We start from the raw sequence: 18,639 nt of genomic DNA on the forward strand, positions 1-18,639 counted from the left end.
GGGGGGCGGGGGGCACAGGGCAGCGTTTCGTGCCGTAAGACTCGTGAAGGTCCCCCAGCAGGGACGGCCAAATGGAGGCTGCCGAGCCGGGCACGGCTGGCAGCTGCTGAAGCGGCTCCTGGACGCGGAGCCGCTCACCGGGCCGGCCTCGCCGGGGGACAGCGGCGGTCGCGGACCGGCCGGAGCCGCGGCGGCGGGGGAGCAGCCTCCCCCGGCACCCGTGAGCCGCGGAGCCCGGCGGCGCAGCGCCCGCGCACCTGCGTGGGAGCCGCTCCGCGACCACCTCCCGCTGCCGCCCGCTCAGCCCCGGGCGGCAGGTAGGCGAGGGCAGGCGCCGCGCAGGTGCGCAGGGCGGGCCGCGCTCAGGCCCTCCGCGCCCCCGCGGCTGCGCGGGCGCGGCCGCTGTTACAGCCCCGCTGCCTCGTAGCGGGCGGGAGGGCGACTGGCGGCCCGGCGCGGCCACCGCCGCCGGGGAGAGCCGCTAAACTTTGGGTAAGTGTTGCGCGGGGGCGGGCGCAGGGCAGCGTTTCTGGGCGCCGGGGGGCGGGTGGAGAAGGGGGAGCGGAGCGGTGCGCGGCTCTTGCCGCACCGCCGCTCGGGCGCGGAGCGGGCGCGGGGCCGCGGAGTCGGCGGGCGGCGCCCGGGGGATGCAGCCGCCGGACAACAGGTACCGCAGCTGCGCCGGGGGCGGGAGGGGCTGCGTGCGGGAGTGTGCCTGTGCGTGTCTGTGTCTCTGTGTGTGTGTGTGTGTGTGTCGCCTGTCCCCTCCCCCCTGCCGCCCGGCCAGAAAGGGGGTGGGAGATGTGCTGGCGCACAGCCGCTTAAAACCGCGCGGCCCGGCGGTGGCTGCGTGTTCCCGGGAGGAGGGCGGCTGCCGGGGTCCGCGCTGCGCCGCGGAGGGCGGCGGTGGCGGCCCCGCGGGGCCGGGCGGGCTGGGGTGCGGCAGCCGGCGGCGGCGCGGGGGGGGGCTGGCGGCGGTGGCGCCGTCGCTGGCGGTCGCCCGGCTGGATGGCCGGTTCCCGCGGCTGCCCAGGGCGCCGGGCTCTCTCGCATCCCAGGGCCGTGTGTTTCCTCCTCCTGCATCGCACTGCAGTAAGTTCGCGAGTCGCTGGGAGGCTGAACTGGTTGCAGTCGCGGAACTGGGGGGGGGCCGTGTATGTGCGGGTGCGTGTATGGACGCAGCGGAGGGGCTAGGAGGAAAGTTGCAGCTAACCGTGCTGTATTGAATTTGTCACGACTCGCGGCTTTGGTTTCTAGTTAATGCCGGTTCGCCTCCTTGACCTACATCACTTTGCTCAACCCCAGTCGATGTCCTGATGCTGAACGGGCTTTCGTTGATAGCTGGGTTCAGACCGGTGAATTGCTGAAGCATGCACTGTGGGTGCGAGCATCGTGAGTGCAGGAAACAAAAGGTGCAACTGCAAACTTACGCTTTAGAGGTGGGTCTGCTGAAACTTTGAGTGTTGATGTGACAGACTGCCTGTCTAAGGGTCTTTTCAAGGAAGAATTAAAAATCCTGTACTAATTGACAAAACTTTCGGATGTCTGAAGTCAGTCTAGATACAGCTTATTCTTGTTTTGTGTGGTCCAGTGTTGGTCTGATTCATTATGTTGAAGAGATTTTTATTTGTCGGGAGTGCGTTGTGAGTATCCGTTTTTTTGAAATGGATGAAGGGTTTTCTCAGAAGATTACTGTATCATAACTATTTTTTTTCCCCTAGCTAAACAAGCAGATTATAGGGTCTTCAGTTAATTCTTCTTTCTATTTGACTGCTTTTCTACAAATTTTGTGAAAACTTTATTAATTTTCAAAAGTGGTTTTATCTGGTTGTTGTAACGTTAGAAAGCAGGTGGAATAAGCTTTTAAAATCTGTATCATAAAATAAGAAAGGGAATGCAACAGGATGGGAAAAAAACAGTAATTTTTGCAGAAGAAATAGTCTTTTTTTTTTTTCTTTCTTTTTTTTTTTTTTTTTTCCTTGAGTCACTAAACATTTCTTCTACTCCTGTTTAGGTCAAATGACCTAATGTAGCAAAGTAAATAGTTTTTGTTCTTTGCACTGCCACATATATTAAAATGTCATTACACATTAAAAAAAAATCCATACCAAGAAACAAATACGTATTACCAAATGATGGAACTTGTGCTATGCTTTATGAATAAAATGACAGGAAAGAAGTTCTTTGTTTCTCCCCAAAGTGATAATCTAGTATTGCTCAGAGCCTGAAATGCCTGTCTGGTACAGAATGAAAACAATCATCAAGAAACATGGGGCATCACAAAGCAATGCTTTCCTTCTGGGGCTTATGTCGTCCCTTGTTCATTTGTCAAGGTGGAAGGACTTTGTTGTTTATCATGTCACGGAAGTCCTGAAACAATTACTGAACAGTCTGAAATGTGCATGGAGTGAAATATTTTATGCTATGAATTTGAAATATTTGGGGCCCAAATCCGTTAATCTAATTTAGGTGCCTGCAAACAACAGAAGTTGCTGCTCTTAAGCAGGTTTAGGAAAAACTACACTTTCTTATGTTTGTTTAGGAAGAAGAAATATGTATGAACTGTTACTTACAAACTGAAGTCATCTTTTGCAAACACCTATAGGTGTCTCAAAATAAAACATTCAAAGAACAGTGCTCAGTAGCAGTGCAAAAATGAACAGGTAAGTTACTTCTGAAGAGTTTATGCAGTTTGAAAGTAACAAAGTTAGTATCTGTTTTGACGAGCACTAGGCATCAGTTTTTTATTTATGAGGAGATTCTGCACCATTTCTGCTCTGGAACAAAATGGCATTCAGGTGACACTTTATGGGACAGGTCTAGGTACCTCTTGCCAATGGAATGAAATCACTGGAACAGGTATGAAGAGTGATAAGAGGGTTGTAGGAAACCTGCTAGAGCAGCATTTTGATAAAGCAGAGTGTAAATACACTTGGGAGTAAAGGTAGTAATAGGTCAACACTGGAAAACTTCAAAGTCAGTTGGCTGGACTGGACTTATTTTGCTTTGTGCTTGTGAATGGCACCTAGAGAATGAAAGATAATGGGTTGAAGTTACGTTTTATTATTAATAAATATTAACAGCATGGATAGATGATATATAATGTTTCATTCTCTTTGAACTGTTATGACCTTAGAATCCGTGTTATGGATTAGGTCATTGATAATTTACGCCTCCTGCACACAATTTTAACAAGTCTTTTAACGCCTCAATTATTTCTGATGTTTCCTTGGTTAAAGTTAACTTAGTTGTAAAGAATACTTTATGTGATGATTTCTGTATTCATAGTGTATGTTCTCATCTTTTGTCATGGTGAGAGTTGCGGACCATTGTGAAAAGCATGTGACGAAATGTTCCCATCTGTATCTAGAATTATGAAAGAGTGACAACAATCATAAGGGAGAGGAAAACAGAGCAGGTCTTGTTTTGTAGTTTGGTGTGCAGGAGCAAAAGAATTTCAGCTAGACTTCACCTGGGAAGGAGAAGGTACTTGGGAAAGACTTCTGTGTTAATTTTAAAGTTATGATGTAAAATCTGGGAGACATCAACAGAGTGCAATGCTGTTGAAGAACAGGATGCTGACCTCCTGATATCATTGGTTTTGGATTCCAGCTCCCTACTTCTTGTTGCTATCATGTAAAGTCTGCAACCTATTTCAGGAGTTGCCAACTGAGGTTTGCGCTACTGTCTCAAACAAAAAATAAATCAATAAAATGTACCGGGCCTTGCTCCGGATATCATTCACAATTTTTTTTTATACCTGTGCAGAATGAGTTCTAAGCCTTATTCTGTAGGAATTCTAGCATTTCACAGCCAGTTTAATCAATACGAGATGATATAAAAGGTTAAAAAAAATTCTGTGAGAAGAATTCCCCATAAAGAATCTGTTGACCTTCAGTTGTGAGTTTCTTCAGCCAGAGAGCTCTTGTCCATTGTTTCCTGCAGCACTTACAAAATAATTAGTAACAGTAATAGTAGACTTAGGACAATTATTTGTCCATAATTGCAGTTTTTCGTAAGAGTATTTTATTAATACTTTTCTCTTTGGGGACTAGCTTTATAGCTGAACCAGCAAATTCACAGAACTGGAGGAAAGCTTAAGAAGTGATACGCTGGGTCTCGCTGAAAAGAATTAGATGTTTGTAGTTATTTTTGATACCTTGTCTGTAAGAGTGGAAAAAGTTATAAATTTGGGCTTTGAAACTGTTATCATCAGTTTGTCAGCCTGACCTAGTTTTCATTACGCTAATGATGCTCTTACTATGGATACAAATGACCCGATGCAGGTAAGGGATTTAGGCCAATTTAGGAAGTTGAGAAGTAAATTTTTATTTATTTATTTATTTGAAATCGGGATGAGTAACTGTCCCCAAACACCCAGTAGAACAGCTTTACGCAATCTAGAACACATTTTCCTTTTTTAATTGTTTCTGAAGAAAACAGAAGATTTCTCTGAATAACGTTTGCAGAAGTTTAGCCCTGAGGGGATATAGTCTTGTTTAGCTGGTTTGCCACAAGTTTAAAAGCTTAACAAATGTAAGTATTTGGAGGCTGTTTAATTATTTCTTGTCCAACCTCTTAATACCAGTTTGGAATGTAAATGTACAACTCTGACACTATTGTGCTGCCGTAAACTATTAAAAAAACCCCAAAAAATAAAAGAAAGAAAAGCAAACTTGCAAACACGTTTCAGTGTAACAATTCAGTGTTACTAATTGGACTTCTAATTGCTGGGACAGATTAACTTTTTATTTTTAGATTGTTTGTTGTTTACTATAGCAATGAATAGAATGACCTCTAGATACTTCTTTCTTGTTTGTTAATGATTTTAATTTTCAAGAATGGACCTTTTATATATGCTGATAGAAATCTTTAGTTAATGCAAATGCCATAATTTCTTTTTTTCTTTTTTTTTTTTTTTTTAGTTTGATTTTCGGCCACATTTTGATTACTTGGTTTGAAATTGTTGTGATTTTTTTCATTAGATGTTCAATGGGATGTCTAGTGCGCAGTAGTAGTAATTAGCAGTTGACTCTCTAGTTCTTACAGTAGGAGGAATCCCGACAGATGCATAATGAAGTTTTCACAGAAGTCATATGTTGCACTGTGTGCATCGAACTCTGTGAGACTTCTGCTGTGGAATAGTACTTTGCTTCCCTTTTGGATTGTCTTGACATTATGAAGAATTCCAATGTATGGTATTGTGGTGGTTTATTCAGGGAACGTGGAGAACACAGACAGATAACAGAAACTTGATCCTTTTTTTCCTTTGTCTTGTGAAATATGTTGTGTAAAGGAAAAGCAACTAGTCAGGTTTATTCTGTTTGGTCTAATTGTGTCTCCAGGTGGATACTTCTGATGCTTACACTGATTCAAGTTTGGAAATTATCTGAAATCAGTCCTGAACACTGTTGAAGTACATGTGGCTTTTTCATGCAGTTACATATTCGTATGTTTGTGGTCCTAAATGGTTGACAAGCTAAATTTAAGCAAAAGATAGAATTGGAAAATACTAAGGCAGCTGTATCGGACCAGGAAAGAATTGTGGATGATGTAAAATCAGCAGGCTTTCCTGTCTTGTCTTCTGAAAGGAAAAGAAGTGGTATCTTCTAAATCTGGTACATACAAGCTATGGCCTAGGCATAAGCTCTATGAACCACTGCATCCCAAGAATCAAGAGTCTGCTGGTTTTTTTCCTCTGGAATCTTTTGCCTCTTTAATGGTGGATTTTCTCATGTTTCCTGCATGAATGGTTGTATTCATCAACTGAATGGGAGCTAATATTAGGATAAGTCCAGAAAGATGTTTTTAAGAAGGGAGGAAGGAAAAAAGAAAGAAAAAAAATTAAAAAAGGGAGGTAACAGAATTAATAGCCAAAAAAATTTGATCTTGAAATAGATTAAACCAGCTGAATGTGTGATTACAGACAGGAATAATTAAGCATGCAAAGGGGAATTTAATGGTTACTGTTATTATTTTCCTTTTTTTTCCCAAGGTTAGTCTTCAAAGAAAATAATTTTCTGAAGTTTAAGAGAATTTAAGCTAGTGAATTCTGCAAAAATGTTTTAGGATTAGAAATGTAGAACTTGGATGAAGCTCTTTAATATAGCCAGGATTCTGCTTCCTTGTACTCCCAGAATTTTTTTCTCAAGTTTTTTACTTTGGTTATTTCCTCATATTTTGATAATTTAGTCATCATTTAGAGTTAAAAATTTTGATAATGTTCAAAATATACATAAATGGGACTAATCTGTCCTATATTCAGTATGTAAATACCATCTGGTTACCTTCTGTCTTTCCTATTATTGCTAATGGAAACACAAAAGCACCTGCTGGGGGAAATTTTAATTTTAAGATCAGCATCCTATATAGGTCAGTTGAAGTACATTCCGAATGTATCCAGGTCTTTCAATGCATTATAAAGGGTGCCTGGGTGGGATGACTCTTTCACAGTTTAAGGTCTAATTTTAAGGCATCCAGCTTTGGGTGAGATAAATTGTACCCTTGGGTATATTCTCAACTAGAAGCAAAAGTGTAAGGGAGAACTGAACTCCTAAGAATGTATCAAATCTTCTCCATGCATTACTGAAAATAAACAAGAAGTAAAATAGTCTTAAAAAAAAGTAGTTGCTTAGAATGGGCCACATACCAGAAGTTAAATATCAAAGGACCTATTTTTAAATGTATCTAAATAAACAAGTACTTTGGAGCATTTCCATTTTTCTTCATGTCCTAAAAAAATGGCTATGATACGCTTTTATCAAAAAAGGCTCTGTCTTAATTCCTTATTGGTAGAAAATATTCCGGTAACACTTTTTAATGGAAAATAAAATTATAGAATTTTCTGAAACTCTAGATTTACTTTGAAACCCCGAAGCCTTGCTCAGGAATTTGGTTTTACTTTGTTCTACATGTCTTATAAATTGGGAAAACTTTGATGGCTGTGCCTGGGTTTATCTTCATATGTTGTTGCAAATTTAAAATTGTATAGTAGTACGATGACTTCTGCTCAGGAGGGGCAGTGGGTCATTTTGCCTTTTTTTTTTTACTTTAAAAGCACTCACAAAAAGGTTTGTGCTTGAACAGTCTTACAACTTCTATGTCAAAGAATTCAAACCTTCTAAACAATGTAATCTTTCATATAACAGAGAGATGAAACTTTGTACTGCCCTTTGTTAGGCTTAGCACTGTTGACACAACTGTTTCTTCATAAAAATAAAATGGCTGGAGGAATCCTGGGGAAACCTCCCAGCTTTGAAGCTTAGGTGGTGTTAATCACAGTAGATTACTTTGATAAGAATATTCATTTGCTTCCTTTTTAAATTTAAAATGACAAGTGGTTATTTGGTCTTCCTTACATAGTAAAATACCATATTCAGTTATGAAACTTTTTTGCCTTTGTGAATTCAAAATAATGACTCATAGAAAAGCTTTATATTCTGTCAAAGACTGTTTCCTATAAATAATTTAGGCATCCAGAAACTATAAAAACAGCTTGTGAGGTTACTTGTATGAGTGATCAAGATATTTTTCTACCCTGTGTTACACAGTGCATCGGTATGGTGAGTTTTTCCATGCCTCTGTTGGTGTTGAGAAAAATGATCTTGATGGATGATCTGGTTCTTGTATCTAGTTGCATCTCTACTGAACAAGAGGAAATTCAAGTCTCTAGTAAGGATTTCTGTGCATTCTTATTCAGGTCTGATGAGCTGGAGGTCGGTGTAGATCATCTGTCAATGACAGAAGAATTTGTAGAATCATATAAATACACTTTTACAAATAACAGTAACATATTCAATCATATTTCAGTGTAGTTTAATGAGCAGATAGCTGTAGAGGACAGTAATAAGAATATATGAACCATATTAAAGATCTTTTACTTTTGAAGAGCACTCCTTCAGGGTTTAGACCATACTCTCTGTGACCTTATTTCTGTTCAGGACACATTCCTGATCAACTCTGGTCTCTCAGTAAAGCTTTTTCATTTCAGATCCTACATTAGTGACTCTCAAAATGCTGTCTAGCTAAAGGAAGAGATGACCTACTATGCTTTCGGTATCCTAACATGATGATGTATTAAGATAGTGAATTCTGCGTGATTAGTCCAGGACCCTAACTAAAAGCATAACCACTGCCGTGGGAGTGGAGTAATGCTTTCATTATCTAGAAACCTTGAAAACTTCTGTAATTCATCCTTAATTCATCTACCATCTTAAGATAAAATTAAATGAAAGCATTATTTGCAAATAAAAAATAAACTACTGTGAAGCATGGATTTATAATGACAGCGATTACAGAACTGAAAGATATTCTTGCTTTGTTTACTTGTACTAAAAATTAGATCTAAATCTTCTATGTGTCCTGACAAGGTACAACTCCTTAGATTTGCTGTGAGGTCAAGGTCTGATTAGTCTTGCATTATTTACATTCCTGGCCAGCTTTCAGTGGAGACCATCACAAGCAGGAAAAGTTTGCCAATTCTTCTACGTATTTCTTGGCACGTTCTGCAGTTTTCATTCAGATTCAAATGCTTCATCCTTTCCCCTTGGAGATTATTAATCTTTAATTTATTCAGGAAAAGTTTCAGCACTCCTCCCCTTGTCTTGTTTACTGCTCTCATTCTGTGGAAATGCAAATATGTGTTCAGCAGAGCAGGTGCCATCTCTTTTAAAAACTATGAGCAAATTATTAACCCATGGAGGAATAAAATGCTGTTCCTTTCCAGGGAAGTTGATACGTGTATCCCAATATGAGGTGTACTTGCTGAACCTTGTGTTTTCATATCAACATGTACGTTGTTAACCATGCTTGATATTAACATATGAATATGAATCACATGTGTAGGTCATTATTGCATGTTGATATCAAAATTTATTTTCATCCTGTTTAGGCTGACTGAGTCCCAATTCTATGTTTGAGGGGTGCATTAACACAGAGTTGTACAGAACCTCTTTAAATAGACTCTGTATGTCTACTTTCTTTATAGAACCTAAATGTCTTGAACACTTAAAAGCAGTATCTACTACATCTGTTCAGATGTTTTGGGGATATGCAAGAAATAGTAAGGCTGTTTAAAGAGAAATTCCTTGTGAAAAGCACAAAGTTGGAGAGATTTTAAACTGTTAAAAAATCAAGCACCTGAAGGCAGAATAGCTGTGGTGATGATCTTCAACCTGTGGGTGTTGTAGGAGGGAAGATAATACTTAGTCTTACCTTGTCTTCAACAATGTTGTCATTTCTGCAGATTTAACACAAATTTCACTGAATATTTCTTTTTTTGGTTAACCTAATTGAATTGAAGAAGGGAAGGGAAAGAAAGACAGTTCATGTGAGCCTATCCTTTCTGTCTTATTACTTTAAATGCCCAATAATACCCTTAAATACCTTAAAATGGATGTAAAGAGCCTAATGTGAAGACCTTAAATATTGTTGTTAAGTTTTTCATGGAGAAGAATCGTACGTATGGTAGATAGGCTCTTCTGAAGAGTTGATAATGCAGATTCCATTCCTCAGTATAGCCGTAGTGGGATTCTGTAAATGACTGCAAGCACAACTATAACTTAAAGGGATGTTTTGTGTTAGTTATTATGTAGTTATTTTTTAAAACTATGCATATTGCCTGTACAACCTGTTGTTTGTGTGCCCCAACGTTTATGGGAAGTATGTGCTGTACGTGTGGCAAGTGAACACACCCAGTACAGAGCGTGGTAACCATTGTAGCATTTACTTTTTTTCAGAGCAAAGTCATTACTACTAGCCAGTTTTGTCTGGACTTTTTATTTCTGTGGAGTCATATTCTGCACATGGTCCTTAAACTTCACTGTGGCTTATTCATATCCATATCGAGACAAGGCACTATTAGCAGGACAGGTGAATGGGATCATTCTTCATCCCGCTTCTTAGAAGCATAAGGATAGTTTTACTGGATCAGACTAGAAGTCTGTCTGGGCTATTATGCTGTCTCCTAACAATGATTACGAAGGGAAGAATATAAGAATAGTCTGAGCATCTCCAGAGCATTACTGCAGGCTCTGACACTCTATACACGTTTATTATTTTACAGATTTCTGCCATATCCCATTGCTTCTTTTTGAAGCTAGATGAATTCTAGTATAATCTTTTGTTCCTTATGGGCAGGTTGCTCCATCTTTTTGTCCTTCTCTTTCTCCAGTTCTACTCTAATCAGTTTGAAAAATACAAACCCTCTATATGTTATTCAAAATGCAAGTGTACCAGGGATCTATACAATGGAATAAATTGTTTTATTTTGTGTTCCTTTCTGAATACTTTTTTTTTGAATGCTGCTGAGCACTGATCTGGTGTTTTCTGATTATAATTCCAAAATTTCATTTCTCAGTGATAACTCATCACTGATGAGCTCACTACTCATCGCTTTAAGTGTACAGGTAGGATTTTTTTTTTTTTTTCTATGTGCTACTTTATATTCATCAAAGCTGAGGCTTGTGAGACCATTCCAGTGGGAAGTGGAGGGCAGCATTAGCAAGCAAGAGAAAGACAAGTCAGGCTATTATGGGATTTAGTGCCTGTATTATACCTAAATTCTGTTTCAACTCTCTCACTCTTTTCCTGTATCTGTCCTTAAAAACAGTATGGTATCTGTGTTTAAATGTTTCCTTGTTATGGGTATAATAACAAATAGAAGAATGACTTGATCATCCATTGGAAATGGATTGTTTTTCTTTATGAATAAAAGAAGATAGTGAACTTAATTAAAAGATAAACTTCATACCAGTCTAATAAATCACATCTCTTGGGTAAAATTACTCATTTAAAGAATCATTAGAAATAGAAGTATGTTTTAAAAAATCTTTTAAAATGGTTTAGCTTTTTTTTTTCTGTGTGCTAGTCTTCTAATCATAACCTAATACATAATAAGATAAAATGGTTAACCTTCTGCTGCAGAATGCATAAATACCTTGACTTTGTCCATTTAGAACATGGTTCTGTGTATATAAGTATGTATATATTCTATCTAGTTTTATATTGACTACATGCTGAATGTGCCAGCAAACTTTCATTGTATGTTGGGAACATGATTAAATTTATAGCTGTCAGAAAGTATCTATTACAGTTTAATTACTTACAGGAATTGAAGTTTTGAGGTGGTAGTTAGAGAAGGAGTTCCCAAACAAGTGACTAACTCTATCTGGGATCACATTAGTTCTGGATGAAGTCCAAAACTTGACGGAAATGTTATTTTTATCTAGATCATATGCCCAACAGCAGTGGAGTGTGTAAGTAAGTGGTACTCTGTGTGTGTATGTATTATTACTAAATAATTGACTGTGTATTACAATATTACTATTATTTTAAAAAATCAACATCACCATATTCATCCTCTTTCAATTGACTAATATAGCAATGGGAACATGGACCTGGAATGGGTCACATGGACCATTGTGTCTAGTCATTTATAGCTTCAGGAAACCATGTCATAGATGCTTCATTCAGGTGGGGTTCACTGAGCATCAATTTTGCATACCCTTACCACAAGCCGCAGAATGTTTCCCTGCGTTCTAAAAAATAACTAAGATTTATAATACAAAACCAAGACATTAAAGCATTAATGCTACAAGAAGAAAGAGGGAAAAATACTGAGATAATTTTGGTTTAGAATAAAACATAATACTTTGGTTATGTTTGTATGCCTTCTGTGCTCACCTGTGAAGATACTTAAGCAAAGCGGTTATGCTCACAATTTTTTTAAGGTCTGCTATTTTAAGTATTGGAGAAGATGGGAACAATATTACCTCTTATTTGAAAGTGTGACTGTTCTCACTGGGAGTCTGTTTCCAAGAACTGTACTTCTGTGAAGTTGGTGATCACACTTAATTGAAAAAAATACATTTCCCATAAATTATTCTGTATGCACTACTTGTCATTATAAATAATGTTTGTAAATAATAGTGCTTATAAATAATATAATATATAGCCTTGCATTACATCATTTCTATAATCCTTTTAGTAGGAGTTACAGTTCTGTGACACGTTATATGAATCTAAGTGAAATATTGTCCAGTATTTCATAGGTAGTCTGAAGTAATGAGATAGACTGGTGCCACCCCGTTAGGTGTACAGTATAAAAAATTACATTACCAAGGAATCCAAGCAATTATAGCTCAGTTAGATATGTATTTAATAATAACCACTGCAATGTTCCGGGCTAGTAAAATTAATGCATAACGATCACTATCAAATGTCAGTGTGTTATTCTGTGGATCTGAACTTGCAAAGGTGATTATGCAATAGTAAATGAGGAAGGCTGATGCTGTTGGACTCCAGTTACTACTTTTTTTTAAAGTTCACTTATTCTGACAATACTGAGGTAGGCTGAGCAATGTTTCCTATACTTTGAAGTTTTGAAGGAAAAATGATGTATAGTATAAAATCAATGCATCATAATGCTGACTCTTGAGATGTGACCTCTGATATTGTGGGTATCTTGGCAAAACTTACCAAATTTATTTTTTCTGTATCTCCCCTAAGCTATATTTTTATTGTGGCCCTCATAGCAGATGCATAGAAAGCATATGCAGGCAGCTTCTAACCTACTGATATTCTGAGGGAGTTACATTAGCATTTAGACCAAGACAAAGTCATGCCTCTCGAACTGCCAATCACTTTCCTTCTGTGTGTGGAGCTGCTGCTGACGTATGTGGGAATTTCACTTCTGTGCAGGTAGTGGTATGTAGTCCCTGAGAGAGGCTTCAGTTAAGTGATGTGTGGTCAGTAACATGCGAATTGGTAGTGAGGTGTTTTTGAAATGCCTTGCTGCAGCCATAACTTCATTCATTTTGGAGAACTGAAACAAGATGATGTGTGGATCTAATATTTAATTAGTTTTATAACCTTCAGATCTTTAGGTGATTTTCCTCATAATTGACTTGCACATAAAAGAAGATGTATGTGCAGATGTGAATATAAAGTAAATTTTTTTGATTTTTACTACAAGAAAAATATGCTTGAACTTTTTTTTAATTTTTTTTCTATTTGTCTGGACCTTGCTATATTGGAACAGTGCCTACAACTCTGCTTTCTAGGAATATGTAAAATATATACATTAATTCTTAGAAAATGAGTAGTTCGGTCATCAGTCTCCAGATATGGCCCTTTTGTTCTTGATCACTGTTGTTCCTCTACTCTGCTGTATGTTATTAATCAACTATGTATTATACAATAGGTTTTTCTGTGCATTGGTGCCATGGTGGTAAGAATCTTAGAGGTACGGAAACATACTAATATAATCTAGGGAATATTTTAGTTACAGTTATATATATATATATTTTTTTTTTATGCTACATGGAAATATATATTCAGTGATACATCGAAGAGTTTTGTAAATTAAAAATGTTAATCTATGTGTGTAAGCTTCTTCCTAGAGTCAGTGAAACGTGCGACAGAAGGTGAGCTCAACGCAGTTACTCACTTTGTTGTCCACCCGTTTTTTATAGCATTTTGGAAAAAATTCCTGTTGCATTTCCTAAAACAGGCCACCAGAAAAGCAGCTGAGGAAAATTCCAACCATGTCTGTCTTGTACCCCTGTCTTACATCCTCTAACTGCTGCTGCAGCCCTTTTTTAAAATCTCTGTTGCTGTCTCCTCACTTTCCATGTCCTTGAGCTGTTCCTGCTTTTTCTCTTCCACTGCATGTTGATAGTGCACTCTGGGGATTAGGAATTGCGAAGGTGGGAGCTGCTTGTGCTGGTCTCAAAGGCTGATGGGGCACTGCCAGTGGTGATCCCAGTGGAAGAGACTGCAGCAGAAACTGAATTTCTACTTGGCCAGTTAGCTATTTTGGGATATTTTTTGTTATTTGGGTTTTTGGGTTTTGGTAGGCTTTTTTCCCCTTTTCCTAAAGACTGGGGAGAACTGGTGTGTATAGGAAATGAAGGGAAAAAAGAGGGAGAATTATAAAATCTGTATCTTTCTTTTCAAATACTTATTGCCTTGAACAGATGGTGAGGGCTTCCCCCTTTGCCCCCACCTTCTGAAATGGAATTCTAATAAAAATTTAGGATGCCTCCATGTGGTCTAAGCTCCAGGTTTGACTTAACTGTGCATCTTTTCTTGCAATTTATGTGAACATCAGGTTTGGTTTGTATGGACACAGTATAAGGGAAAGTGATTTGCTAGCATCTTCTTACCACCATCCTGGTGGGCAGGTGCTAACAGGATTGTCATATGCACAGTCATGCTTGATTTGCATTTTATTTCAGAGTGTTTTGGGTGTATTTCCGTTTCAAAATATTTACTTTTGTACTTGGGATGATTACAGCAGTTAATGATATGCAAAAAGTCAATCTGTGCTCCTATTTATCAAGTGCTGGGGCTAAAATTTCAGCATTGTGTGAAAGCAAGCAGGTCCTAGGCAAAGATGCTTAGGGCTGAGTGAATCTTTGCTTTTTAAATGAAGGAATGGACTGTATTATTTTGTGGAAGTTGCACTCCGTAAGGATTGCTTCTTCAGAGAGTCAAAGTGCTACTGTTAAAGATAGTTTGCGAGAGTAGACAACAGATTGACTGCCAGGGCAAAGTGGCAGGAAGAGTTGGTTGGAGCAACCTCATGCAATCAAATAAAATCTGTCACTGGCTTCCCCCCCCCCCCCCCCCCTCTTTTTTTGTGTGTGTGAGGAGAGATGCTTAGAATCATTTTCCTGGGAGGTAAAAGCACAGTGGGAAATGGTTGTGTGGGTCTGAGAGATGCTCTGGAAATGCTGTTGTGTTTTTTGGGAAAACCTGTTGACCTGAGTGGAAACCTCATGACCACATCCTGCACAGGAAGAGCAGGAAAACTGCAGCTGCTGCTGGCTCCTCTTGTGCTGTGGAGGGAGGCACAAGAATATGAGAATGGGAGGTGAATGATTCAAGATGGGCACATTCCTCCTCAAGGGTGAGAGGAGCCAGCACAGCTGTCAGTCTGCGAGCAAGGTGATGTGCTGTGGCTTTGGAACAGGTAGAGCAAGGAATTCTTTGTTTGAGGGCATAAACTAAGTCCTTGGTGAATGCCAGAGCACAAGAGGAACAAAATGTTGTGGTGAGTGTTTGAGCACCATCCAGTTACGCAGATGTGAAATGGTGCTCAGAAGAAAGAAGCACGCTGGGATCCGAGCAGTCAGGGATCAGGTTAAGAAAAACGAAAGCCCTGATAGAATTAAATCTGGCCAGGGAAGTCAAGGGAAACAAGAAAAGCTTTTATAGGTACATCGGTGATTTAAAGGAACACTAGGGAAAATGTGGGCCGTCTCCAGAAGGAAATGGGAGACCTGGTTACCCAGGATATGGAGAAGGCTGAGGTACTCAGTGACTTTTTTGCCTCAGTCTTCACTGGCACATGCTCCAGCCACACAACCCAAGATGCAGAAGGCAAAGGCAGGGACTGGGAGAATGAATAAACACCTACTGTAGGAGAAGAACAGGTTCAAGACCATCTGAGGAACCTGAAGGTGCACAAGTCCATGGGACTGGATGAGATGCATGCATGAGTCATGAGGGAACTGGCAGATGAAATGGCTAAGCCACTGTCCATCATATTTTAGAAGTTGTGGTGGTCCAGGGAAGTTCCCACTGACTGGAAAAGGGGAAGCATAACCCCTGTTTTTAAAAAGGGCAAAAAAGAAGACCTGGGCAATTGCAGGCCAGTCAGTCTTACCTCTGTGCCTGGCAAGGTCATGGAGCGGATCCTCCTGGAAACTATGCTAAGGCACTTGGAGAATAAGGAGGTGATTGGTGACAGCCAACATGGCTTCACTAAGGGCAAGTCATGCCTGACAAATCTGGGAGCCTTTTATGACAGGGTTACAGTGTTGGTGGATAAGGGAAGAGCAACTGATGTCATCTACCTGGACTTGTGCAAAGCATTTGACGCTGTCCCACACAATATCCTTGTCTCTAAATTGGAGAGACATGGATTTGATGGATGGACCACTTGGTGGATAAGGAATTGGCTGGATGGTCACACTCAAAGAGTTGCAGTCAATGGCTCAACGTCCAAGTGGAGAGTAGTGACAAGTGGCATTCCTCAGGGGTCAGTATTGGGACCAGCACTGTTTAACATCTTTGTTGGTGACATGGACAGTGGCATTGAGCACACCCTGAGCAAGTTTGCCAATGACACCAAGATGTGTGGTGCAGTCAATACACTGGAGGGAAGGGATGCCACTCAGAGGGACCTTGATAGTCTTGAGAGGTGGGCCCATGCAAACCTCATGAAGTTCAACAAGGCCAAGTACAAGGTGCTGTGCATGAGTCAGGGCAATCCCAAGCACAAATACAGGCTGGGCTATGAGTGGATTGAGAGCAGCCCTGCAGAGAAGGACTTGGGGCTATTAGTGAATGAAAACCTGAATATGAGCCAGCAATGTGCACCTGCAGCCCAGAAAGCCGGTTGCATTCTGGGCTGCATCAAAAGAAGTGTGGCTAGCAGGTCGAGGGAAGTGATTCTCCCCCTCTACTCCACTCTTGTGAGACCCCACCTGGAATACTGTGTTCAGCTCTGGGGCCCCCAGTGTAAGAAATACATGGACCTGCTCGAGCGGGTCCGGAAGAGGGCTGTGAAGATGATCGGGGGCTGGAGCACCTCCCCTGTGAGGATAGGCTGAGAGAGTTGAGGTTGTTTAACTTGGAGCAGAGAAGGCTTTGAGGAGACCTTATAGCAGCCTTCCAGTACTTAAAGGAGCCCTACAGGAAAGATGGGTAGGGACTCTTTATCAGGGAGTGTAGTGATAGGATGAAGGGTAATGGTTTTAAACTGAAAGAGGGTAGATTTAGATTAGATATTGGGAAGAATCTCTTTACTGTGAGGGTGGTGAGGCACTTGAACAGGTTGCTCAGAGAGGTTGTGGATGCCCCATCCTTGGTAGTGTTCAAGGCCAGGTTGGCTGGGGCTTTGAGCAACCTGGCCTAGTGAAAGGTGTCCTTGCCCATGGTAGGGGGTCTAGAACTAGATGATCTTTAAGGTCCCTTCCAACCCAAACCATTGTATGATTCTGTGATCAAGGATAAGTTGGAGGGTCTGATGTCGGGGAGGTGTGAAGGGGGAATAGTTCTTTGACAAGGGAAGGAAAGATGTGTCTTCATGCTGATGTTGCATTTGCTGTGATTTCATATCAAGTTGTTAGAGATTTTTTATGTTGTTTTGCATGTCATTTTTTTTATTATTACTGGTATTCCAGTTTGGACCTATTTTGACAGGGGCATCATCTGCATGACTAAAGCAATTCTAAATATGAGGAAAATAAAAAAAAAAAAAGCTCCCTACATCATTGATATTTGTGGTGGGTTGACCCTGGCTGGACGCCAGTTGCCCACCAATGCCTCTCTATCACTCCCCCCACTTCAGCTGTACAGGGGAGAGAAAAATGCAACAAAGGGCTCATGGGTTGAGATGAAGGACAGGGAGAGATCACTCAATAGTTACCATCATGGGCAAAACAGACTCGACTTGGGGAAAATTAACTTAATTTATTGCCAGTCAACCAGAGTAGGGTAATGAGAAATAAAACCAAATCTTAAAACACCTTTCCCCCACCTCTCCCTTCTTCCTGGGCACAGCTTCACTCCTGGATTCTATACCTACCCACCCCAGTGGCACAGGGGGACAGGGAATGGGGGTTACGATCAGTTCATCACATGTTGTCTCTGTTGTTCCTTCCTCCTCAGGGGCAGGACTGCTCACACTCTTCCCCTGCTCCAGCGTGGGGTCCTTCCCACAGGAGACAGTCCTCCACGAACTTCTCCAACGTGAGTCCTTCCCACAGGCTGCAGTTCTCCACAAACTGCTCCGGCATGGGTCCCTTCCATGGGCTGCAGTCCTTCAGGCACAGACTGCTCCGGCATGGGTCCCTTCCATGGGCTGCAGTCCTTCAGGCACAGACTGCTCCAGCATGGGTCCCCCGTGGGGTCACAAGTCCTGCCAGAAAACCTGCTCCAGTGTGGGCTTCCCACGGGGTTATAGCCTCCTTCGGGTGTCCACCTGCTCCAGCATGGGCATGGGCTGCAGGTGGATATCTGCTCTACCGTGGACCTCCATGGGCTGCAGGGGGACAGCCTGCCTCACCATGGTCTTCACCATGGGCTGCAGGGGAATCTCTGCTCTGGCACCTGGAGCGCCTCCTCTCCCTCCTTCTTCATTGACCTGCGTGTCTGCAAGGCTGTTTCTCTCACATATTCTCACTCCTCTCTCCGGCTGCAGTTTCTGCTGCCACAGCTTTTTTCCCTTCTTAAATCCATTATCCCAGAGGCACTACCACCATTGCTGATGGGCTCGGCCTTGGCCAGCAGCAGGTCCGACTTGGAGCCAGCTGGTATTGGCTCTGTTGGACATAGGGAAAGCTTCTGGCATCTTCTCACAGAAGCTGCCCCTGTAGGCCCCCCGCTACCAAAACCTTGCCACACAAACCCAATGCAATATTCAGACAAACCAACCCCAAACCCAGAACACTGTGGGAACTGTATTGCAAAGACCAGTGATATCTATGCGCGATGTGTGGAGGGTGGGGGGTTACATTCAATATGCCTCTTATGTGTTCTAGAATTACCTATGTAGATGAAATTGAAGCAATTTATGGAACTGCTGAAGTGAATATTGAGGTTCTGTGATAATGCTTTTACTGTCATCTG

General features: G+C 41.3%; 1 protein-coding gene across 7 annotated transcripts in view; it reads left to right on the top strand.

Annotated features, from left to right (window-relative positions):
• Positions 1–418: 418 nt before the first annotated feature.
• Positions 419–18,639, top strand: part of DGKB (diacylglycerol kinase beta) — a 368,055-nt gene continuing 349,834 nt past the window's right edge. For 5 of the 7 annotated variants that reach the window (XM_041122700.1, XM_030010156.2, XM_030010157.2 and 2 more), the window contains exon 1: positions 1,003–1,092. The gene's annotated coding sequence lies outside the window, so the exon portion shown is untranslated. Of the gene's footprint in view, positions 493–648; positions 668–1,002; positions 1,093–18,639 lie in introns of those variants that run through there. The other 2 variants (XM_030010154.2, XM_030010155.2) reach the window with 2 other exon arrangements.

Source organism: Aquila chrysaetos, chromosome 3 (genome assembly GCF_900496995.4).
Source record: "Aquila chrysaetos chrysaetos chromosome 3, bAquChr1.4, whole genome shotgun sequence".
NCBI classification, from domain to species: Eukaryota; Metazoa; Chordata; class Aves; order Accipitriformes; family Accipitridae; genus Aquila; species Aquila chrysaetos.